We start from the raw sequence: 26,917 nt of genomic DNA, 5'->3' as shown, positions 1-26,917 counted from the left end.
GTTATAATGCCGAAATTATATTATTGCTTGTGTATGTTGTTAAAATGCTTTCCAATTATGCTTTGAACTCAATCCCTTTTCCAACTAATAGAACGTAGTTATTGGCTCTGTTATTGGGAAGTCGCGAACCCCGATTCAGAGTACACTATCTGTGTCACCCCTTGGTAAGAGAAGTCTGTCGGATACAACGTGAGCTTGACTGAGGCACACTGGTTGTAGTAAGTCCACCGAGCTTTGGATTCTGACTGAGGAATCTTTCGTAGTGAAACATCTGACTAGACCCCTAGTACATTGTCGGTCCTAGACCATGCAAGTGTAGTCACCAAGCATATAAACTTCGTATGTGCACGCTGAAGCACAACGGTTGTTGTAAGCTGTACCTCTGCTAAGTAAGGCCATGGAACACGGTTAGTGTTGACTAGTACACTTCACCATAACGTGGTCTCAAGCATTGCACCCCGCTTGAGGGATTCTTAGTTAATTAAGGAACTATTTGTTCGAACACATAAAGGATTGGACCGTTAGGATAACCAAACGTTTCCTGGAAGTCAGCTTGACTTGTCCATGGTGTTCTTTATGGTTAAACTCTTTTAAGGGGTAACTATCTCCTAAACCAATCATTAACGAATGCATTGTGACCCATCATGTCTCTCGGATGTGGAAAACCATGTATTCTATTATACTTAAGAAAGTTTAGACCATTTCGGAATGTTAATATGTCACCCAACCGAGTCGCTCAATTGGATGAGCCGTCTGAAAGTGTATGCCTGTAGTCAGACTGCACGGGCGTCGGGGGTAAGGGACGTTGCTGTCTATTTAGAATCTTCAAGCCTAGCGCATTACCCAGTGACATGTCTTATGACAGGGGCGTTTAGGACTAGTGTAGTAAATACAAGGTCACTGCCTATCCATGAGCTAGCATGAAAGGACCCGTTCATATACATTATAAACGATTCACAATAGTTGATTACATTGCGAGGTATTTGACCTCTATATGATACATTTTACAAACATTGCATTCGTTTTTAAAAGACAATCTTTCTTTACATCGAAAATTGACAGGCATGCATACCATTTCATAATATCCACTATCCAACTATAAGTTGATTTAATAATAATCTTTGATGAACTCAATGACTCGAATGCAACATTCTTCGAAATATGCTATGAAAGACTCCAAGTAATATCTTTAAAATGAGCAAATGCACAGCGGAAGATTTCTTTAACACCTGAGAATAAACATGCTTTAAAGTGTCAACCAAAAGGTTGGTGAGTTTATTAGTTTATCATAATCATTTATTTCCATCATTTTAATAGACCACAAGAATTTCATTTCCAGTTCTCATAAATATACGTCCCATGCATAGAGACAAAAATAATCATTCATATGGTGAACACCTGGTAACCTACATTAACTAGATACATATAAGAATATCCCCTATCATTCCGGGATCCTCCTTCGGACATGATATAAATTTCGAAGTACTAAAGCATCCGGTACTTTGGATGGGGTTTGTTAGGCCCAATAGATCTATCTTTAGGATTCGCGTCAATTAGGGTGTCTGTTCCCTAATTCTTAGATTACCAGACTTTAATAAAAAGGGGCATATTCGATTTCGATAATTCAACCATAGAATGTAGTTTCAATTACTTGTGTCTATTTCGTCAAACATTTATAAAAGCGCATGTATTCTCAGTCCCAAAAATATAAAGGGTAAAAAGGCAAATGAAACTCACCATGCTGTATTTCGTAGTAAAAATACATATAACGTCATTGAACAAGTGCAAGGTTGGCCTCGGATTCACGAACCTAAATTAATTATATATATTTATGTGTTGGTCAATATTTGTCTAACAAATTAGGTCAAGTCATAGTGTACCACAATCCTAATGCTCGAGACTAATATGCAAAAGTCAACAAAAGTAAATTTGACTCAAAATAATTTCCAAAAATCTATACATGATTAATATATAGTTTAAATATCGTCGTTTTATATTTTTAAAATATTTTTAAAAGATTTATTAGAGTAAATAATATAATTTATTTATTAATAAATAAAATTTTATATTAAATTTATATAATAAAATATACTTTTATATATATTAAGTAATAAAATTTATAGGGTTCATTTAATATCATAAAGATAATATGATATGTATTATTAAAGTAAGTTATTAAACGTAGTAAAATATGTTTGTATCACATATTTATTTGATAAAATAATATCTATAATGATAGTAAGTAAAAGTTGTATTATTTTGTAATAATAATAATTATTATAAAAATATCAATATTTATAATTACTAAGATGACATTATGATAAAACGATAATTCTAATTATGATATCTTTAATATTTACGATAATTTTTAATATTATCTTTAAAATAATAATTCTATTTAAAATAATAATAATAATGATATTTTATAGTAACAACGACATTTCTATTAAAATGATAATTTTTGTTAAAATGATAGTTTTAATATTAACGATACTTTTAATAATAATAGTAATGATAAAAATAATAAGAACGATAATTTTATCTAAATCAATATCTTATAATATTTTAATTTCATCATGATACTCTTACCCATTATTTCCTAATCGTTTCATTTAATAGCTTTTAATCGTCTTTTATATCGTGTTCATAATAATGATAATAATAGTAATCAAAATAATTAGGTGTTACAAATATTTGTTTTAATTACACTAATATTAATAATGATAGTTACTATAACATTATTAACAATAATACTAATAATTATCTTAATGATAATATAGTAATAATAATAATAACAATAACAATAACCATTTTTAAATAATGATATATATATATATATATATTAATAATGATAATAATAATAATAATAATACCAATAATAATAATAATAATAATAATAATAATAATAATAATAATAATAATAATAATTGGATAATAATAAAAATGTTAATTATAACTTTAACGATAATAACGATAGTAATAATAAAAAAATAACAATTTTTAATGATAAATCCCTTTTATTGATAAAGATAATAATAATGATAATAATAAGATAAAACTAGAACGACGATAAAAATGACGATAATAATAATCATTTTTAATAAAAATATCGAAAATTCAATTGATTATAACTTCTAATCCGTTCATCGAAACCATTCGATATCTAAAGGAAAAGTTCTTGATTTTTCGCTAGCTTTTTAAGGACATGCATATCTTATACCTTATCTCAACCGCAAGTGTAACTAATTCAAGATTCAACCTAACCTGTCTAAGGACAATATCAAAAGTACAAGCATGCATAATCTTAAATACTCGAGCACTAGTCAGGGATACACTATTAGTATGTAAAAGTTAAATTATGAGTACTCACGTATCAATATTGAGATTCAATATTGCAGGAAAGGTACGTAGACGCAACGGAAATGATAAACACTATATTGACCTCACGAGCATACCCATGAACCATACTCAATCACCTCCATAGCTATAACCCATAATTTCCTTAATCCTATCCCACTCGAAAAACAATTTCGAAATCACTCGGACAGCACTCCGTCGTAATATTTTATGTATACTAATAATATCTTGAAATAATACGGAGTAAATATATATGTAAATCGATTGAGAGAGTTTAGAGAAAAATATTTTCAAGTTTCTATGAAATAATGAAACCTATTGAATTCTATTTATAATAGATTTTTGAATTATTAAAGTGAATTATTAAAGTATGAATTATTAAAGTGAATTATTAAAGTATGAATTATTAAAGTGTATGAATTATTAAAGTGAATTATTAAAGTATGAATTATTAAAGTGAATTATTAAAGTATGAATTATTAAAGTGAATTATTAAAGTTAAAGTAAAGTAAAAATAAAGTAAAGGTAAAGTTTAAGTATCGTAAAAGTATAAAACTATGTACGTATAATACGCGTATAAATATATATAATATTAATTTAAATCGTTATATATATTTAATAAAATAAAATATAAATATCGTTATCTTTATCATACTAGTTAAGTAATGAGTTGTCAAAAGTGGTTCTAGATATTTATAAAAGTTATATACGTTTTAATAATAAAGTTCTTTTTAAACTGAAAACGTTTTTGTACGTTTGAAACTAAATAGATCAATCGAGTCTTTATGAGATTCAATCTTCCACTATCCTTTGTCTAGTTCTCAATGATTGACAAATTGTTCTTATTTATAAATCACTTTACCATTTTCTGAATATTGTTAAAATGGAAAGATTTCTCAAATCAACGTGGGCCTTTCAACAGAGACTTGTAATCATAATTCAATATATCTGATAATTCAATCATTTGATCCTATCTTCTAATTCCATTGATAAATATTTTGAAACAGATACAATCATATAAAGTATTTAATCTAATATTTTGTTTACGTTTCAAGTTATAATATATATACACATATACATATATAATCATATTCGTTTAATGGTTCGTGAATCGTTGGAACTTGGTCGAGGTTGAATGAATGTATGAACATAGTTTAAAATTCTTGAAATTTAACTTAACAAATATTTCTTATCGTGTCGGAAACATATAAAGATTAAAGTTTAAATTTGGTTGGAAATTTTCGAGTTGTCACAGTACCTACCCGTTAAAGAAATTTCGTCCCGAAATTTGAGTGGAAAGGTCGTGAATGATAATAAGTATGTTTTCATGATGCATACGGGCTGAAAATTAGAGTTTTATCATCAGCGAATAATTTGGATAAACAATCCATTTATATGAAGAGTACAAATGAAGCTAACATAGAAGAGTGAAATGAGTAAGTGTAGATTCATCTTATCATTTGACGTAGATATGATTGATTCCTAGATTTCAAGGGATTTGAAGAAAATCTTCTTAATAAGATTTGACTCTCCGGTAATCAAGGGAATTAGGATCTGCTTTAAATGCGATCGTCCATTTTAATTGTTCTGTCGGAGATTTTCTTATAAATTCATCTCCTTCATTTCCTTACAACTCACACCTTCTGTTGATGCATTTTATGCAAGTCCCTAGACATCTACCCACGTCCATTGCAGGTACAACAATTTACAGGCCACCATGATTGCTCGTTATTATCCTATCCATGTTTGTATGTGGTTACAGGAACTGCAGGAACGAGATTTAGATGTTTGACTATGTTAGACTTAGTCAGACGTACGAGTGAAGCCTCACTAGTACGGCTGACAGGCTCATACGCACGGTTGATGCTGAGCTAAGTCACAATTACAACCTAAATGAGAAGACACGAGTGAGTGATCACCCGTACGGCTGATGAAGCCAACTCGTACGTGTGATGAATGAATCGTATGGGTGAGTCAACAGCAGGGATATATAAAGTCTTATGTTCTTCATTTTAGGTTAAGCCTCTCATTTGTTACACACACTCAGATCTAGTGAGCTCCTCCGATTCTCTCTCAGTCCAAATCACCCAGGTGGTGAATAATAGCTCTAGGTGTTGATCTAATCACACTTGATTTAGTTGTGGTTTGACTAAATTAATAAAAAAAAAAAAAAACTTAACCTATTCACTAGAGGGTTTGATTCACTTATTCCACCATTGCGTGAGTTAAATCTGTTGATTTCTAAGTTCCTAGTCATATTTCATCACCTTCTATTCTTTCCCCCTCAACTTATATTTTAAAGTATTCATCAATATACTCCATCCAGTTCTGATTCTCGATATACTTCTAACTTTCATATCGGTCATTCTTCTTTTTCATCTACCACCGGAAGAATCTATTTACTTCTACTATACTCTTGGGTTTATAGTGTTTCTAGTTCTCCCGTGTCTTTATATTGCTATATGCATCGATATATATGGTTTATAATTTTTGGTTTGTCGTTGGACTTTATATGTTCCCTTATATTTTAAAATCTCTGCTTCTGTCTTCTATAATCATTATCATTCACAGTTAATGCTCTCTTTTATTTGCTGCAATTTATACCCCAATTTCTATTTCAGAATTTTGTCCTTTTGTTTCTTCTTCTTGCGATTAAGCACCGCTTGTAATGGTCCAGAATTCACAGATATGAATTTCGGAATGAACATTGTTAATGTTCTAGGAAGGAAATTGTGATGGCACGATCTTGACTTGTCAAATTACTAGAATACCTTGGAAAAGGCCGAATCATCAAGAAATATTTTCTTGATATTTTAGAGGTTAAATAGAATACAAGCGTCGTATAACATGGCACATGATGATGTTATGATCTGTGAATCATCACGTTCCATTTAGAAACTCAGCATGACTTACTGTAATATAATCACGTTGATCAAGTGTCATTATATTATACTAATTCATGCTTCAGTTCCCAACACTACTTCAAAATATTCCTATTTTAAACTTGAATGTTTCAGAATTTAGAAACTAAAATAGTTTCTTTTATGATGTAATATAGATAGCGCGAAGAGGTAAATGATTTCAAATAAGAAAAATTAAGAAAATATCTTCAGAAATATGGAGGATATTTATAATGAAAGATATGATGATATTTTAGAATTTCTAATATCAGAGGATGATGAAGAATATTGTCCGCAGGGGTTTAGAGTCAGGAGCAAGGTATTCGTTAATGACTTCAGCAGGTACTGAATCATTTGTATCCTTTGAAGTCAGGTTCAGTCTTTGTAATTTGTCCACAGCCTCCTTCCTATTTTGCTCAATCCGTTTTTCAGTTCCAAAACTTCTCTTTTTCTGCGCTTTGCCAGCACACTTCATCATTATCATCCAGCTTTTACCGTTTAAAGTCATTTATAGTTTTTGCTGCTTCATCAGTATTTTTTCCATTTTCGGAGAACCAATTCGTAGTTCGGAGTGTTTTTCAGAAACTTCACATTAAAATTAAGTCCAGAAGATAGGCGTTATATATACACATATAACTGTTGGCGTAGACATGCTGCAAGATTTCAAAATACTGATTGCTAATTCCCAATGATTCGTATGACAATTCTCATTACAAGATGCGAATGAGTAAATGATGGGGTTTCAATAAATAATTATAATGACTTTTTGGAGAGGCTAAAGTCAAAGGGTAATGAAGTTGTTGGTACATCTGCTAATAATGTGGTGGAATGTAAAAGGTTCCCTGGTAACGATGGTGTATATCTCAAGGTTATAATAAGGTTAGTCTGACTGAAAAGTCGAAGTTGACTTGCTGGAGCTGTGACAAAACTGGCTACTTTGAATAGGAGTCGCAAAGTTATTTTTGCTAATAAATGCCAAAGAATCTGATGCGGATACGTTGTTTAAAATTTTACTTTAGTTTCAAGAGTTTTTTTTGGGTACATAACTGTGGGTAACATGTGGTTGGATCATCATCTCGATTGCTCATCATTCGAAGTGTCTTCAGAAATTTTCGAAGGGTTTGAACACAGATTGTAATCGTTAACATACATTTGATGTTCTAACACAGTTTTGAAGTCAAAATATAGCTTGTGAAAGATGTAAGGATCTAAGAGTGGTGATTTTGGTCATATCTCGAGTTGAATTTTGAGATTTCAAAATCAGAATATGTAATTAAATTTTGAATGAGTATGGTTGTTTTGATTTCTATAAAAGAATGTATATTGTTGTGAAAGTAGGGAGTATAATAGATGATTTGCTGAATCAGATTCGAAGAATGTAACATATTATTTATGAATTTATATATCTCTCGGGTATTACCTACCCGTTAAAAAAAAATTCACAATTAATATTTTGTACAAAAGAATTTTATTACAGTCTTTATGAAAATATATATATGTATATTTTCTTCAGATGTAACATAGATTTAATGAGTTAATGTTAAATTAAACTCATTTGATTTACGATTGAAACTAGAATTGAATAATCCCTAAAGGCTTTAAAAAGTACATAACTTTTTCGCAGTATTTCTTTAATGACATTGAAATCATGAATCAATACTTCGTTATTTGTTGATGTATAATGTTCGGTTCGTGGAATTCTTGTGAATTTCGCAAAGTACGAATGATGTTATCTGAAAAGTTTCGGGTACATCGATGATGAAAGTGTAAAATCAAATATATACTTGATTTATTATGAATTGGAATTTGTTGAATTGCAACAGAGATTGTAGTTAACGCTGGTTAAGTTGCGGCCGAAGGACGTACATTATTGCGTATTTGTAATATGAATTAACCGAGTAGTTAAGATTCACACACAATAGCTTAGCACGGAAAGATTTATTTCAATATATATATATATATATATATATGTGTGTGTGTATATATATATATATATATATATATATATATATATATATATATATATATAATATACATATAATTTCTTCAGATGGAATGAGTTAATTCTTCATAACTCTTTGATACAATATACACGTTATTGATTCGTAATGATGTCCACAGTGATTCTTGAACTGACGGAGTTTGTGATGTTATCGGTGTTGTTGATTCGGATGTTGACTGTACTGACGATGCTGGTAACGCTGATGGTACTGTTGATGCTGTTGGTAAAGCAAGTTTAGCTTGTTAATCACACACCATTTTTGTCAGGGTTTCTACTCTTCCTTCTATCATTTTGGTTCGCTTAACTGATTTATGGTTAGGGCTAGATTAGATAATCTCTAAGACTTTAGAGATTACACAATCGTCGCGGAATGTTTCTCCAATGAAGTTATGAATTAATACTTCGTCATTTATTGTTGTTGGTACTCCTTGGTATCTATGGTGCGTATGACGTTGATGCTCGTAGGACAGATTGTGAAGTTGAGGTTTACGACGCGGTTGTGGTTGAAGGTGGTAATGGTACTATTGGCTTTGATGATGGTGGTACTGGTTATGCTGCTGATGCTGCTGCTGGAGTTTGTAATCTCTGCACCATATTCTCCAAAGCCACTACCCGAGCACGAAGCTCGTTGACTTCTTCTATTACACCGGGGTGATTGTCGGTTCGGACGAGCGGATAAATAAAATCTAAAATTTGATGTAATATATAATCATGACGAGATACTCTGGAAATGAGAGAGAACATGGTGTTTCGGACAGGTTCGCCGGTAAGTGCTTCAGGTTCTTCGTCAAGAGGGCAATGTGGTGGATGGAAGGGATCACTTTTTTCTTGTCTCCAATGATTGAGGAGGCTACGAACCCATCCCCAATTCATCCAGAATAGGTGATGACTGATTGGTTGATCTATTCTGGTCACACTGCTTTCGGAGCTTGAATGGGATTCCATTTCGGAATCTAAGTGACTTGAACTGATGACGAATTCCATTTCGTACGATTAGATAAAGGATTTTTTTTTTCGATATGAAATGATTTTGGCTAACGGATGGTATTCTAATTACATATAATATATATTATATATATATATATATATATATATATATATATATATATATATATATATATATATATATATATATATATAGATCAAAAGATTTCGTAGATTACGGAGGACTTTGCGGGACATGTCAGTCAAAGTTTAAAGTAACAGATACGATAAGATATGATTTAGCAGATATGCTAAGATATGAATTTTTGTCTATACACTATTCATGCAATCAATGCAGCAAGACGTGTCTTAGACTAAAAATGATAAGCAGATAATTTCCTGAGGATGATAAGTAGTTAATTTTCGACACAAAATGGTAAGCAAAACTTTTGACATGCAGACACGGTCGAAGTCCAGACTCACTAATGCGTCCTATCGACTTATCAGTTAGACACACTAATGTAGACCTGGTTCGCTAAGACCACCGCTCTGATACCAACTGAAAGGACCCGTTCATATACATTATAAACGATTCACAATAGTTGATTACATTGCGAGGTATTTGACCTCTATATGATACATTTTACAAACATTGCATTCGTTTTTAAAAGACAATCTTTCTTTACATCGAAAATTGACAGGCATGCATACCATTTCATAATATCCACTATCCAACTATAAGTTGATTTAATAATAATCTTTGATGAACTCAATGACTCGAATGCAACGTTCTTCGAAATATGCTATGAAAGACTCCAAGTAATATCTTTAAAATGAGCAAATGCACAGCGGAAGATTTCTTTAACACCTGAGAATAAACATGCTTTAAAGTGTCAACCAAAAGGTTGGTGAGTTTATTAGTTTATCATAATCATTTATTTCCATCATTTTAATAGACCACAAGAATTTCATTTCCAGTTCTCATAAATATACGTCCCATGCATAGAGACAAAAATAATCATTCATATGGTGAACACCTGGTAACCGACATTAACTAGATACATATAAGAATATCCCCTATCATTCCGGGATCCTCCTTCGGACATGATATAAATTTCGAAGTACTAAAGCATCCGGTACTTTGGATGGGGTTTGTTAGGCCCAATAGATCTATCTTTAGGATTCGCGTCAATTAGGGTGTCTGTTCCCTAATTCTTAGATTACCAGACTTTAATAAAAAGGGGCATATTCGATTTCGATAATTCAACCATAGAATGTAGTTTCAATTACTTGTGTCTATTTCGTCAAACATTTATAAAAGCGCATGTATTCTCAGTCCCAAAAATATAAAGGGTAAAAAGGCAAATGAAACTCACCATGCTGTATTTCGTAGTAAAAATACATATAACGTCATTGAACAAGTGCAAGGTTGGCCTCGGATTCACGAACCTAAATTAATTATATATATTTATGTGTTGGTCAATATTTGTCTAACAAATTAGGTCAAGTTATAGTGTACCACAATCCTAATGCTCGAGACTAATATGCAAAAGTCAACAAAAGTAAATTTGACTCAAAATAATTTCCAAAAATCTATACATGATTAATATATAGTTTAAATATCGTCATTTTATATTTTTAAAATATTTTTAAAAGATTTATTAGAGTAAATAATATAATTTATTTATTAATAAATAAAATTTTATATTAAATTTATATAATAAAATATACTTTTATATATATTAAGTAATAAAATTTATAGGGTTCATTTAATATCATAAAGATAATATGATAGGTATTATTAAAGTAAGTTATTAAACGTAGTAAAATATGTTTGTATCACATATTTATTTGATAAAATAATATCTATAATGATAGTAAGTAAAAGTTGTATTATTTTGTAATAATAATAATTATTATAAAAATATCAATATTTATAATTACTAAGATGACATTATGATAAAACGATAATTCTAATTATGATATCTTTAATATTTACGATAATTTTTAATATTATCTTTAAAATAATAATTCTATTTAAAATAATAATAATAATGATATTTTATAGTAACAACGACATTTCTATTAAAATGATAATTTTTGTTAAAATGATAGTTTTAATACTAACGATACTTTTAATAATAATAGTAATGATAAAAATAATAAGAACGATAATTTTATCTAAATCAATATCTTATAATATTTTAATTTCATCATGATACTCTTACCCATTATTTCCTAATCGTTTCATTTAATAGCTTTTAATCGTCTTTTATATCGTGTTCATAATAATGATAATAATAGTAATCAAAATAATTAGGTGTTACAAATATTTGTTTTAATTACACTAATATTAATAATGATAGTTACTATAACATTATTAACAATAATACTAATAATTATCTTAATGATAATATAGTAATAATAATAATAACAATAACAATAACCATTTTTAAATAATGATATATATATATATATATATATATATATTAATAATGATAATAATAATAATAATACCAATAATAATAATAATAATAATAATAATAATAATAATAATAATAATAATAATAATTGGATAATAATAAAAATGTTAATTATAACTTTAACGATAATAACGATAGTAATAATAAAAAAATAACAATTTTTAATGATAAATCCCTTTTATTGATAAAGATAATAATAATGATAATAATAAGATAAAACTAGAACGACGATAAAAATGACGATAATAATAATCATTTTTAATAAAAATATCGAAAATTCAATTGATTATAACTTCTAATCCGTTCATCGAAACCATTCGATATCTAAAGGAAAAGTTCTTAATTTTTCGCTAGCTTTCCAAGGACATGCATATCTTATACCTTATCTCAACCGCAAGTGTAACTAATTCAAGATTCAACCTAACCTGTCTAAGGACAATATCAAAAGTACAAGCATGCATAATCTTAAATACTCGAGCACTAGTCAGGGATACACTATTAGTATGTAAAAGTTAAATTATGAGTACTCACGTATCAATATTGAGATTCAATATTGCAGGAAAGGTACGTAGACGCAACGGAAATGATAAACACTATATTGACCTCACGAGCATACCCATGAACCATACTCAATCACCTCCATAGCTATAACCCATAATTTCCTTAATCCTATCCCACTCGAAAAACAATTTCGAAATCACTCGGACAGCACTCCGTCGTAATATTTTATGTATACTAATAATATCTTGAAATAATACGGAGTAAATATATATGTAAATCGATTGAGAGAGTTTAGAGAAAAATATTTTCAAGTTTCTATGAAATAATGAAACCTATTGAATTCTATTTATAATAGATTTTTGAATTATTAAAGTGAATTATTAAAGTATGAATTATTAAAGTGAATTATTAAAGTATGAATTATTAAAGTGAATTATTAAAGTATGAATTATTAAAGTAAATTATTAAATTATGAATTATTAAAGTGAATTATTAAAGTATGAATTATTAAAGTGAATTATTAAAGTTAAAGTAAAGTAAAAATAAAGTAAAGGTAAAGTTTAAGTATCGTAAAAGTATAAAACTATGTACGTATAATACGCGTATAAATATATATAATATTAATTTAAATCGTTATATATATTTAATAAAATAAAATATAAATATCGTTATCTTTATCATACTAGTTAAGTAATGAGTTGTCAAAAGTGGTTCTAGATATTTATAAAAGTTATATACGTTTTAATAATAAAGTTCTTTTTAAACTGAAAACGTTTTTGTACGTTTGAAACTAAATAGATCAATTGAGTCTTTATGAGATTCAATCTTCCACTATCCTTTGTCTAGTTCTCAATGATTGACAAATTGTTCTTATTTATAAATCACTTTACCATTTTCTGAATATTGTTAAAATGGAAAGATTTCTCAAATCAACGTGGGCCTTTCAACAGAGACTGGTAATCATAATTCAATATATCTAATAATTCAATCATTTGATCTTATCTTCTAATTCCATTGATAAACATTTTGAAACAGATACAATCATATAAAGTATTTAATCTAATATTTTGTTTACGTTTCAAGTTATAATATATATACACATATACATATATAATCATATTCGTTTAATGGTTCGTGAATCGTTGGAACTTGGTCGAGGTTGAATGAATGTATGAACATAGTTTAAAATTCTTGAAATTTAACTTAACAAATATTGCTTATCGTGTCGGAAACATATAAAGATTAAAGTTTAAATTTGGTTGGAAATTTCCGAGTTGTCACATAGCATTCCATAATACAGGCAAAGTAACTGATGAAATCATAGCACGCACTTGTTTTAGCCTTATCTGAATTATAAATTTTATCGTATTTACTTTACTTTAATCTAAAAAACCTAAAATTAGGTAATCACCAACTACTCCTGAACTTTATAATTATCTTAAGATTTATATATAGGTTCGATTCTACTGATATCTCAAAAATACGACTCTAGGTCATACTTCCCTTACTCATAATAAGGAGTAGTACGATTTAGGCCCCACTAAATATAAACTTAAAACAAGTGTCCCCCCCCCTCTTGGTGGCCGGCTCTGACGCGCCGCGACTTGACCACATCGCGGGAAATAAAACCGTCCGTTTCGGTCATTTCAAGATGGAGACGAGTTTTTGGTGCCGTTGTCGGGGAACTAGTATCAGACAATACTGCTCTCTATCAAATTCATTCACAAACATTTAAGTGGTGTCTAAGAAAGACAATTATACACGGACTTGGTTGTTGGGTTTTCCGAACAGTCTCCAATTATATTGGAACCAAAAGGATCCTGCCTCTCCGTAGTCGGCCTGGCCACTTAGTTTGTTGAATAGATCGTACGAAGCTCTGTTATCGAAATACCAGGGAATCAGTAGCAAGAACCAAAAACATATCTATATTTGGGATAATTAGAATACCTTAGCCTATAATACCTTAGACTACTTTAGAATAAGATTGCCTTAGACTACCTTAGATTACTTTCGATTAAATTAGAAACTTAGTTTATCTGTATAAAAATTAAAACAACAAAAAGAGGCATACCCAGTGTATGACCCAAACCCGATCTAGACCAGGGCCGTTGTTATTCGTACCTGATCCAGACGCCATAATCTCTAAAGCACGCAAGGAAGCACGAATCAGAAATCGAATGGCATTACGCGTTACTTTAGCGGAAAACACTAAACCCTCGATTGAAGGTCGAGGAGGACCGATCAGATTTCCAGAGATACAAGGACACTCGTTCAGTTAAAACATCACATCATCCAGCTCATTCAGAACAGCTGTCAGTTTCATGGATTGCCAAATGACGATCCTAATTCTCACCTTGATAAATTTATATCTCTTTCGAACTCCTACAAGCAACCAGGGATAGGACAAGATATAGTCCGGCTATACTTGTTTCCCTATTCTCTCACTCATCATGCTCAAACCTGGTTCGAAGAACTGGAAAAAGATTCCATCACGTCATGGACGGAGATGGCTACTAAATTCCTAACCAAATATTTCCCTCCTTCTAAACAAACCAAGCTGAAGAATGACATCATTAACTTCAAAAAAAGTTATGATGAATCTCTTTACACTGCATGGGAGCGATTCAAAACCCTGCTGAAGAAATGCCCTAATCACTATCTAGAACGGTTAGTCCAAATCTGTACCTTCTACAATGGTCTTACGGTAAATCATAGGACAACGATCGATGCAACAGCTTAAGGGAATCTGATGAACCAAACCGCAGACGAAGCATGGGAGTTGCTCGAGAACATGACAATGCATCATCATGACTGGAACAATGGTGAAACAACTTCATCATCTGCCCCACTCTCTGCACTCAACAATCAAACAGAGGCCATAAAATCCCTCACAGATAAGATGGAATCTCTTGCTAAACAACTCGGAGAATTGAAGACGCAGCCGCAGCAGGTCAACCAAGCTCAGCCTTGTGTAAATTGTACCAACCCGCAATCTACTGAAGAATATCAAGTTGAGTACAAAAACCCCGACGGTTCGGTCTGTTACCTTCAATACCCAGCTCGTCCACCAAATCCCGGATTCAATCAACAACCTAGGGTTAATCAATTTTAGCGAAGCAATCAACCTTTTCGCTATCGCTATCCACCTTACCCAGCCCAACAATCTCAATTGACCTACGATCAAACCACTTCCACTCACTGTTACCCCAGCTAAGGAAAATTCCCCTACCACCCAGATTACGAAAGCAACTAACCCCACTCTCGGAGCTGATGATCAGTTGACTCAGTTCATTCAAGGACAAAAACAGCTAAATCAGAGAACTGCTGCCAGGCAAGATCAGACAGAGATACTATTGAGAAACCAATTGGCTCTGCTCAAAAGCCTGGAAACGCAGCTCGGACAGTTATCACAACGCCTTGAAACCCGACCGCATGGAAGATTGCCAAGTAATACTATCCAAAATCCCCACATAGAAGAAGCAAAACAAATGGATTCCGTAATCCCAGAGGAAGAACCACATAGAAGGTCAGCCAGGCTTAAGAACAAATCAACATATACTCAGAAACTGACACCGGAAACTCCAGTTCGTGTAGCCTATCCTGGAAGGCTACAAGAAGAACCAACCAAGCTTGATTCCTTCAAACTTGATGGAAGATTCCTGAAAACTATGTCCAAAGTCCCCAACCAGAAGAGATACATCCGAAGGCTTCTCTCTACAAAGGAGAGGATACCAGACTCTAATAAAATTCCACTAAGTGAAGAATGCTCTGCATTACTCAGGAACTCTCTACCACAGAAGCTAGGAGATACGGGCCGATTCATTTTTCCGTGTTCAATCTACCAATCTGGAACCATTCATGCGCTAGCAGATTTAGGAGCAAGTAACAACCTAATCCCCTACTCTCTCTACAAGAGATTAGAGTTAGGAGAATTGTCACCAACCAAAATGACAATCCAACTTGCCGATCACACAATTCGATATCCTAAGGGCATAGTTGAGAACGTCTTGGTGAAAGTCGACAAATTCTTGTATCCTACCGATTTTGTAGTAATGGATATCAAGGAAGACCTAGGAAGACCTTTCATGAATACGGTTAGGACTGTCATTGATGTGTACAATCAAACCTTGATCTTACGATCACATGGGGAGAACGTTACCTTCAAAATTGACCGACGAACCGATCTTTTTGGACAGGTAGAGATGTTTGCTATTTCCACCAGACGGATCACTTCCGATGACGAGTCTTCACCACCAGCCGATGATATCGAGATGGGTGTCGAATCACAGTCTGTAGACGACCCAGAAATGGAAGAAGAGGATCCCAGCGAAGAAATAGAGGAAGAGGAGGAATCTGAAAAGGAAGAGGAAATGGAAGACGTAAAAGAAACTGCGACAATACCCGCTCCAAGCATTGAGCATCATGAAGAAATAATGAGGCTTGAGACGGCAGATCACAGTTTAATCATTCGCTTCAAGAAGAAGACCGACAAGGCTGAGGTCAAGGATATAGAAATTGATCCTACAAGTATCAAACTGGAGAATCAGAATACTGAAGAAATCCGTTCATTAGACGCATCCTCAGAAGAACGATACACCGATGATGACAAGGTAGAGTAAGATGAAGACATTCTGAATAACTCACACTCTCCAACCGAACCAGATCAAAGGGAGCTAGACTCTTCTTCAGATCGGATTCCGGTTATGTCTACACACTCAGACATGATAACTTTCATCAATGATACCGATGAATTTGAAAATATTCTCAAAGCCATCCGAAAATCAACCATTGATTTTTCGCTACGCTTAACAGAACGAATTATGGCTATCCGAGAAGAACACAACCTCTATCTCCGAAGAGAAGACAATAATGTTGAAATCCTAGAAGAACACATTCAATACTTTATCAATTCTCTTCACGATCATATCTACCAAGAAGAAAGACAACGAGAGCACAATTCAGTGGTTCGTACTATTCTTGAGACAAGATTTTGTCGAGATCAGAAGATCATTTACTCTAAGGTCTACAACGCCTTAGCAGGATCTGCACTTCCATTCTCACGAAACCAACGAGCACTACTAACTCTCATCCAAAAGCATATGGATCTTTCCACCAGACGCCCGACTTATCACTCTGATTTGAAAATGATCGAGGATATTCACAGCGTTTTCGCTCTCTTGGAAAGAGATAATTTCGAAAGCACACTAGACAGACTAGTGATTTACGTAACAATTGATCACCATGCTGATCTGATTATCAAAGAGTTACAAGACGCTGTTATGGAGGAAGTAAGGCGAAACAATCCATTCTCTCATCTTGAACCAGATCGAGTCAACATTGCCACCTATGTTACGAAGCAGATATCACGTATTTTCCACGAATCCACAGATCCTAGTTTCACATTTAAAGCTGGATGTCGGGAGATATACTCAAAGGCGGTGACATTAATGCTCGGATCAGGATTGCTGTTCACTTATTTTTAGCTTCGTCTTTTAACAAATCTGTGCAAAGCTACAGACTCTTACTGTAGAAATCACCATTCCGAAGACTTCGAGATTCTAAAGATACAGTTTCTAACATTGTTTGAAGACCTCCGAAATGAGCATCCCATCAGAGAAATAATCACCACCAGCACTGCCTCTATGATTGACATTCATGGGTCAACAAGCAGAGCCGTAGATCATATTCTCATCCGGCTTCAAGACTTATCAAGAGCCGAAACTGCGCACTACTTATCGTTCAGAAGATCTTCAAGAGAAATAAGAGATCTTCTACCACTATTGGTCTGGCACTTTCTCAGGATTTACCCGCCAAGACTCACATTCCCTCAAGTAGACCAAGATCATAACCATCAGCGAGGAATGTTTGCTTTTTAGAGCATCACTATGGTCGAGCGAACAACCTTAAACAAAAGCGCTTCTCAGGAGGCAACCCGTGCAATAAAGTAGAGTAGAAGAATAAAGGATGACAAATGAGCCGATAAAAGACTCAAGGATTGGAAGCCAGCGGCATCTGCTAGGGGTATTTCTTTCTTTCTTTTCGCTACTAGCTCAAGATTCAAACTATGCCACATCCTAGCTTATCACTAAAGTGTGGGATAACACCCAATTGAAACACTAAACGAATAATCCCAAATCTTCAACTAAAACTCCTAAGTGTGGGATACGCTAGGAACATTGAGGACAATGTTCGTTTAAGTGTGGGATGATGGTATAATCCTTTTTATGCTATATTTAAATAACTCATTACAAAGATTCCAAGTTTTTAAGCCAAATTTCAAATTTTTAACAAAAGAAAGCCTTTTCGAAAAAGTATTTTTGAAAACCTGAAACGTTTGTAAATAAAAATAAGGCTCAAGTAAGGTGGAAATCTTGTTAGGACGAACCGAATCTCTAAAAGAGCATTGCATGACTAGGCATTATCGACCTAAATTGATTATGGTGAGCACCCAAATAAGACCAGCATTCATCTTTAATGCTTCGCTATTTTTCGTTGAGAGTGCCGATGTCTGTGCTCGGAATCAGAACTTGCTTTAGACTTGCATTTCCAAGTTGTGAAATGTGATTCGGTTATAATCAGAAGAGCTAGCCATTTGTCAAAAACAACCCACTTACACTACCATTTCTTTTACCTCATCCACTTCATCTTTACTATCAATCGAAAATTCAGAAAATGAGATTCCTTCTGTAAACCCGATGCTACAAACTTCTCAAGTATCACGGCAAAGGTCTTGAAAAAGTCTACCAACAAAAGTTTCTCGAGATGAAATCTCCAAAAAAAAAAGTTCTGAGAAAAGAAGCAGAACTTATAAAGAGAAAAGCCGAAGAAGAACTTGACCACAAATGCTTCAAAAAGAAGTATAGTTCAAAAGTGCTTCTCAAAAATACCAGCACTCCTATCTATCTAAAATTTTCCAAAATAAAAGTCTTTTGAGACTATGTTACCCTTTTCACCCCTTAAAACAACTTCACCACCACTCTAAAATTACGTTCCATCACTGACAAATGACCTAGAAGCTATGGTTACTACCATTTTTCACATTAGTAGCAAGGATTTGAGTCTTTATTAAGCCTACGACGATGAGTACAACACGACAGGCTATGAGTGAAAATTTATTTCTTAGATCTATAGGGAACCCTAAACACTTGAGTGATTTGAGTGACCCGAGAAAGCTAGCCTAAGTCATGTAACCTCCTCGCATGCTTGCAGAGATAGTTTCAACCCTAACATAGATGACTCACCTTATCTTTCGCTCTTATAATAAAAAGCAAACCTCTTAGGCTATTAGAAAAGAAACTCTGAAAAGATTTCTTGAAGAAAAAATGAGAAGTTTGCTTGAGGACAAGCAAAGTCTAAGTGTGGGATATTTGATATCGGCTAAAAAGTCACGTTTTGACCCCGGTATTAAGGCCCAAAAACAAGAAAGATTCAAACTTTATCGGCAAAATACCCACTTCATCGGTTAGAATTGAAGAACAAGTAATTACGAAGAAGATGCAAAAAAGAATCAAGAGAATCGAAGCTAAAACGAAGATTCTAGAGCGAAAACGGTGAAAGACAAGAAATCAAGTTACGATCCAGGAAATCAGCAGGCCAAACGGCTTGACAAACGGCTTGCCAAACAGCCTGCCAATGTGAAAAATGGCCTGCCATACAGCCAGATCAAATGGCCTCAGCAAACGGGCCGCCTCAGCAAACGGGCTGGCCAAACGGCCTGCCAGCCGTTTGCAGGCAAAACTCAAGCTTATTTAAAGGGCACTTGTCATTCATTTTCAACACACGCTTCAATTCACTTCTTTCTCTCTATTGTACAATATTAGTCATACTTTCAAGGTCTTCGACTCCGTGTGGGAAACTTAGTGTAAAGACCCGTCCTAATCCATAAGAACGAATACAATAAGATATGATTACATTGCGAAGTATTTGACTTCTATATGATACATTTTACAAACATTGCATTCGTTTTAAAAGAAAAACTTTCATTACATCGAAAGTTGACAGGCATACATATCATTTCATAATATCTGATAATGCTAAAAATGAACATATATTTCATAGCATTATTCCTCAAGAAAGACAGGCTTTTAGTTGCAATTGTCCTATTTACAAGTGATATTCGGTTAAATAATAAAAGGTGAAGACAAAAGATAGATTCGACGAATTAAAGACGCAAACGACCAAAAAGCTCAAAAGTACAAAATACAATCAAAGAGGTTCCAATTATTGATAAGAAACGTCTCAGAATTACAAAAGTACAAGATTCAAAACGCAAAGTACAAGATATTAAATTGTACGCAAGGACGTTCGAAAATCCGGAACCGGGACCAGAGTCAACTCTCAACGCTCGACGCAACGGACTAAAAATTACGAGTCAACTATGCATATAAATATAATATAATATTTAAATAATTCTTAAAAATTATTTATATATTATATTTATATTTAAATAACGTCGGCAAATTAAAAGACAAAATGGTGTGAGCTGGGTTTATGAACTCCGCGACTTGCGGAGTTTGTAGTGGAAAAACACCGCGACTCGCGGAGATACCCTGGACAAAAATGCCTATAAAAGCTAACGCATTTTGATCGTTTTAAATATCTTCTTTTTCTTCTCCTCATTCATACGTAATATATATATATTTATATTTTAATTTTAATTTTAATTTTAATAATAAGGGTATGTTAGCAAATGTTGTAAGGGTGTAAGTCGAAATTCTGTCCGTGTAACGCTACGCTATTTTTAATCATTGTAAGTTATGTTCAACCTTTTTAATTTAATGTCTCGTAGCTAAGTTATTATTATGCTTATTTAATACCGAAGTAATCATGATGTTGGGCTAATTACTAAAATTGGGTAATTGGGCTTTCTACCATAATTGGGGTTTGGACAAAAGAACGACACTTGTGGAAATTAGACTATGGGCTATTAATGGGCTTTATATTTGTTTAACTAAATGATAGTTTGTTAATTTTAATATAAAGATTTACAATTGGTCGTACCCATAAATAACCATATACACTCGATCGGACACGATGGGCGAGGTATTTACATGTACGAATAATCGTTCATTTAACCAGACACGGGAATGGATTAATAGTCTATGGAATTATTAAAACAGGGGTGAAATTATGTACAAGGACACTTGGCATAATTGATAACAAATTATTAAAACCTTGGGTTACACACAGTCGATATTCTGGTGTAATTATTAAACAAAGTAATAAAACCTTGTTACAGTTTAAGTCCCCAATTAGTTGGAATATTTAACTTCGGGTATAAGGATAATTTGACGAGGACACTCGCACTTTATATTTATGACTGATGGACTGTTATGGACAAAAACCAGACGGACATATTAAATAATCCAGGACAAAGGACAATTAATCCATGGGCATAAAACTAAAATCAACACGTCAAACATCATGATTACGGAAGTTTAAATAATCATAATTCTTTTATTTCATATTTAATTTCCTTTATTTTATATTTAATTGCACTTTTAATTATCGCACTTTTATTTATTGTTATTGTATTTAATTGCACTTTTAATTATCGTACTTTTTAATTATCGCAATTTTATTTTATCGCACTTTTATTTATCGCAATTTCATTATCGTTATTTACTTTACGCTTTAAATTAAGTCTTTTATTTATTTAATATTTTACATTAGATTTTAACTGCGACTAAGTTTTAAAATCGACAAACCGGTCATTAAACGGTAAAAACCCCCTTTATAATAATAATATTACTTATTTATATATTTATATTTTTATAAATTAAAACTAATATAGCGTTAAACTTTGTTTAAAGATTTTCCCTGTGGAACGAACCGGACATACTAAAAACTACACTACTATACGATTAGGTACACTGCCTATAAGTGTTGTAGAAAGGTTTAATTATATCCATTCTATAAATAAATAAATATCTTGTGTAAAATTGTATCGTATTTAATAGTTTTTCCTAGTAAAATATAAGCTATTTCATATACACCTCGCATAACATCAAGTAATTTTTGGCGCCGCTGCCGGGGAACACAGAAGCGAAACGCCACACACATAAAAAATATTTTTTTTATTAAGTTTTAACTAGTTTTTATAAAATATATACTTTTTAAATATTAAAAAAATATAAAAAATTAAAAACCGGAAAAAAATTATATATATAAATCTATTTTTAAGATTTTTATAAAATTATAAAGTATTTCTATTTTTATTTTAGTTTTTAAAACATAAGTTTTTATTTAATTTATATAAATATTTTATTTAATTATCAAAACAGAAAATATAAAACAGAAAAATATAAAAAAAATAAATAAATAAATAACCGATACATGTCGAAACTTGACCAGTCTCTTTTGAACCTGAAATCTCCGCGACTTGCGGAGGTTTTGAACTGGGTTCACCGCGACTCGTGGAGCCGCCCAGACAGGTCACACAGAAGCCCTAATTCTGCATTAATTACGTGTAATTATTATTATTATTTAATTAAAAACCCTAATTAGGTTTTGTTAATTAATTAATTTAGTTTTGTTTTAATTATTTTATATATTTAGTTTAATTAGTTTAATTAAATTTTAAAATTAATAGTTTTATAAAATAAATAATATAAAAATAATATTTTTATAAAAATAAGTAATTTATCAGTTTTTATATTTTTTTTATATTTTATATCTTTTAATCGTTTATTCGTAATATTTGTATTTTTCGCTCGTAATTAGTTTTAGGTCATAGTTTTTGCCATAGTTATTTTTACTTCTAGATTTTTAGGCTTTGTCGTAAAATCTCTTAAGTGCTTTCTCTTTAGACTAAGATTTAGGTGCTTTAGAATTTTGCGACGCCTTTTTTAAGTTTTATTACCTTTTTAAGATATTGCCATTTGGGATATAGTTTTTCTTTTAAGCTTTAATATTTTTAGACGCAACTTTTAATTCTTAGTTTTTAGTTCTTTTTTAAGTTTCAACGCACTACTTTCTTATTTTTATTTTTAGACGCATTTTACCAATGTATCAATTATCACTCCAATTAGTAATCTCAATTTGCAATTTTAATTTTAAGTTAGTGATAGTAATAAGGTTAGGTTAGTCGAGTGTTTTAAAGTTTTATAAGTCATTCTTTTTCTTTCTTATTTTTCGACGCCTTTTATTTTTCAACCCTTTTCTTTTTCGACCTTTTTCGACGCGCTCTTTTTTTTCTTATTTCTCGCCATTCTAGTTTTTAGGACATTGATTTTTATTCTATTTCTTATCTAAATTTCTTTAAATTACGAAAATTTATTTTAAGTGGTTAAATTAATAGACATCAAAATTTTCTGGTTCGTAGTAATAGTTGGATTTGTACGTGGACCGGGTTATTGGAGCCAAACAGTACCCAATTATATTGAGACCAAACGAATCCTGCCCCTCTGCTGCATCTTTTAGCTATTCGAAACGTGGGCAAAATCAGAAAAGTCTATTAATTGGATAACTTATATAATTTTTCTTTCCTTTTTAAAAACTAATAGGATATTCAGTGAATGCACCGAGCAAGACGTTCACCACCTTTTGTACGTTCACCACCTTTTGTACGTTCACCACCTGTAACTCGATTAAGACATCTAGCAAATATTGTCGCCGTTGATTTTTCTTTAGAATCGTCATCCAGTCGACCAAGTACTCCAATTCAAATTTCCGATAATCCATTTTTTGAACCCGATCTCACAATTGAGAATCCGGAAAGTATTCAGGGACGATTCATAGATCCTGAACCATTAATTTTTCCTCCGGAACCACCAATCATTCAAACAGAGATTGTTGAGGAACGAACCATTAAATCAGAATCCTCTAGTGATTCAGATTCAACAAATTCAATCATGGAAAATCTGGAACCTCTAAGTATGGAAGACCGAATGCGAGCTAAACGCACTGGCCAAGGTCACGCAATTACTCATCCTGGCATTAATGCGCCAGATTATGAAATCAAAGGACAAATTCTATATATGGTGACTAATCAATGCCAATTTAGTGGTGCACCGAAGGAAGATCCAAATGAACATCTTCGTACCTTTAATAGGATCTGCACACTATTTAAAATCCGAGAAGTTGAGGATGAACAGATATATCTCATGTTATTTCCCTGGACTTTAAAGGGAGAAGCCAAAGATTGGTTGGAATCGTTACCTGAAGGGGCGATTGATACATGGGACGTTTTAGTTGAAAAATTTCTTAAACAATTCTTTCCGGCATCTAAAGCCGTGAGACTTCAAGGAGAAATTGTTACGTTCACACAGAAACCAAATGAAACTCTATATGAGGCATGGACCAGATTTGGAAAGTTATTGAGAGGATGTCCGCAACATGGTTTAGACACTTGTCAAATAGTACAAATATTCTACCAATGATGCGACATCACTACAAGGAAAGACATAGATATAGCAGCTGGTGGTTCCATTATGAAGAAAACAGAAACTGATGCTTATAAAATTATTGATAACACTGCTTCCCACTCACATGAGTGGCACTAAGAAAAAGATATCGTTAGATCATCTAAACCAGCTAGAGCCGATTCTAGCCATGACTTAGATTCCATTTCAGCAAAGATAGATGCTGTCGAGAGACGAATGGAAAAGATGACTAAAGATATTCACTCAATACGAATTAGTTGTGAGCAGTGTGGATGACCACATTTGACAAAAGATTGTCTTAGTATTGAGCTAACAATGGAACAAAGAGAGAATATTTCATACATAAACCAAAGGCCTGGAAATAATTATCAGAATAATTATCAACCGCCAAGACCGATTTACAATCAAAACCAGAATTATAACCGAAATGTTCCATACAACAACCAACAAGGTCCTAGAAATCAACAAGTATCCAATAATACTTACAATCAGCAAAGACCTAATTTTTAAAACAAACCACAACAAACCGATGATAAAAAGCCAAATTTAGAAGATATGATGACGAAGCTAGTGGAAACTCAAACACAGTTTTTCACATCTCAGAAACAAACCAATGAACAAAATGCTCAAGCATTTAGAAATCAACAAGCTTCTATTCAAAATTTGGAACAAGAAGTAAGTAACCTAGCAAGGTTAATAGGTGAAAGAAAACCAGGAAGTCTACCTAGTGATACAAATGCTAACCCCCGGAATGAAACAGCTAAAGCCATTACCACAAGAAGTGGTACAACACTTAAACCACCTGAAATACCTGTAATTTCTGATGAAGCTATTCCTACTCCACAAGAACCACAACCTGAGCAAGATAAGGAAACAGAACCGGTAGTTGAAAAGGTTAATGAACATAACACAGTTAAAGCTAAACCTTATGTTAAAACATACCAACCACCACTTCCTTACCCGAGTAAAATGAAGAAAGAGAAACTTGAAGCCGAGCAATTCAAATTCTTGGATATGTTTAAACAAATAAATGTCAATCTTCCCTTCATTGATGTGATTTCAGGAATGCCTAGATATGCTAAATTTCTGAAAGATCTAATCTCAAATAGAAAGAAAATGGAAGAACTCTCGGCCGTTACTATGAATGCTAATTGTTCAGCAGTGCTGTTGAATAAGATACCAGAAAAATTATCTGATCCGGGAAGTTTCACAATTCCATGTTTTCTGGGTAGTCTTAGTTCAATAGAAGCATTGGCAGACTTTGGTGCTAGTATAAATTTAATGCCGTATTCACTATACACTAAACTAGACATTGGAGAATTAAAACCAACAAGAATAAGCATACAACTAGCCGATCGATCAATAAAATATCCTAGAGGGATAATGGAGAACATGCTAGTTAAAGTTGGTACTTTAGTATTTCCAGTAGATTTTGTTATTCTGGACATGTAAGAAGATTCTCAAGTTCCTCTGATATTAGGAAGACCATTCTTAAACACGGCTAAAGCAATGATAGACGTGTTTGGTAAGAAACTGACCCTAAGTATAGAGGACGAGAGTGTTACCTTTTCAGTTGATAGAGCAATGCAACAACCGCAATCTGCAGATGATACATGTTATTATATTCAAACTATAGAATCACATGCAGAATTGTTAGAAGAATTTCTAGAATTAAAAGGAACAGGAGAATGTTCTTTAGGAGAAGGAACTGAACCAATTGATGAAACTGAAATGTTAGCTACACTAATAGCTAATGGATATGAACCAACAACAGAAGAAATTCAAATGCTAAAAGAAGAAGACAGATATCGATATAAATCATCGATAGAAGAACCACCGACATTAGAGTTAAAGCCACTTCCAAACCATTTGGAATACGCTTATTTACATGGTGAATCTGAATTACCTGTAATAATATCGTCTTCTCTTACTGAAAATGAAAAATCTCAACTCATTTCTGTGTTGAAAGCTCATAAACCAGCCATTAAATGGAAGATTCATGATATTAAAGGAATAAGTCCTTCGTATTGCACACATAAAATCCTTATGGAAGAAGGTCATAAAACGTATGTGCAACGCCAACGAAGACTAAATCCTAATATGCAAGATGTTGTTAAGAAAGAAATTATTAAACTGCTAGATGCAGGTTTAATTTATCCAATTTATGATAGTCCATGGGTAAGCCCAGTTCAATGCGTACCTAAGAAAGGTGGCATGACTGTCATTACAAATGAGAAAAATGAGCTTATTCCGACTAGGACTGTAACAGGATGGCGTGTATGTATTGATTATAGAAAATTAAATGACGCCACTAGAAAAGATTACTTTCCCTTACCTTTCATTGATCAAATGTTGGAAAGATTAGCC

This window comes from Rutidosis leptorrhynchoides, chromosome 2, assembly GCF_046630445.1.
Source record: "Rutidosis leptorrhynchoides isolate AG116_Rl617_1_P2 chromosome 2, CSIRO_AGI_Rlap_v1, whole genome shotgun sequence".
NCBI classification, from domain to species: Eukaryota; Viridiplantae; Streptophyta; class Magnoliopsida; order Asterales; family Asteraceae; genus Rutidosis; species Rutidosis leptorrhynchoides.
This window is presented reverse-complemented; position numbering follows the sequence as displayed.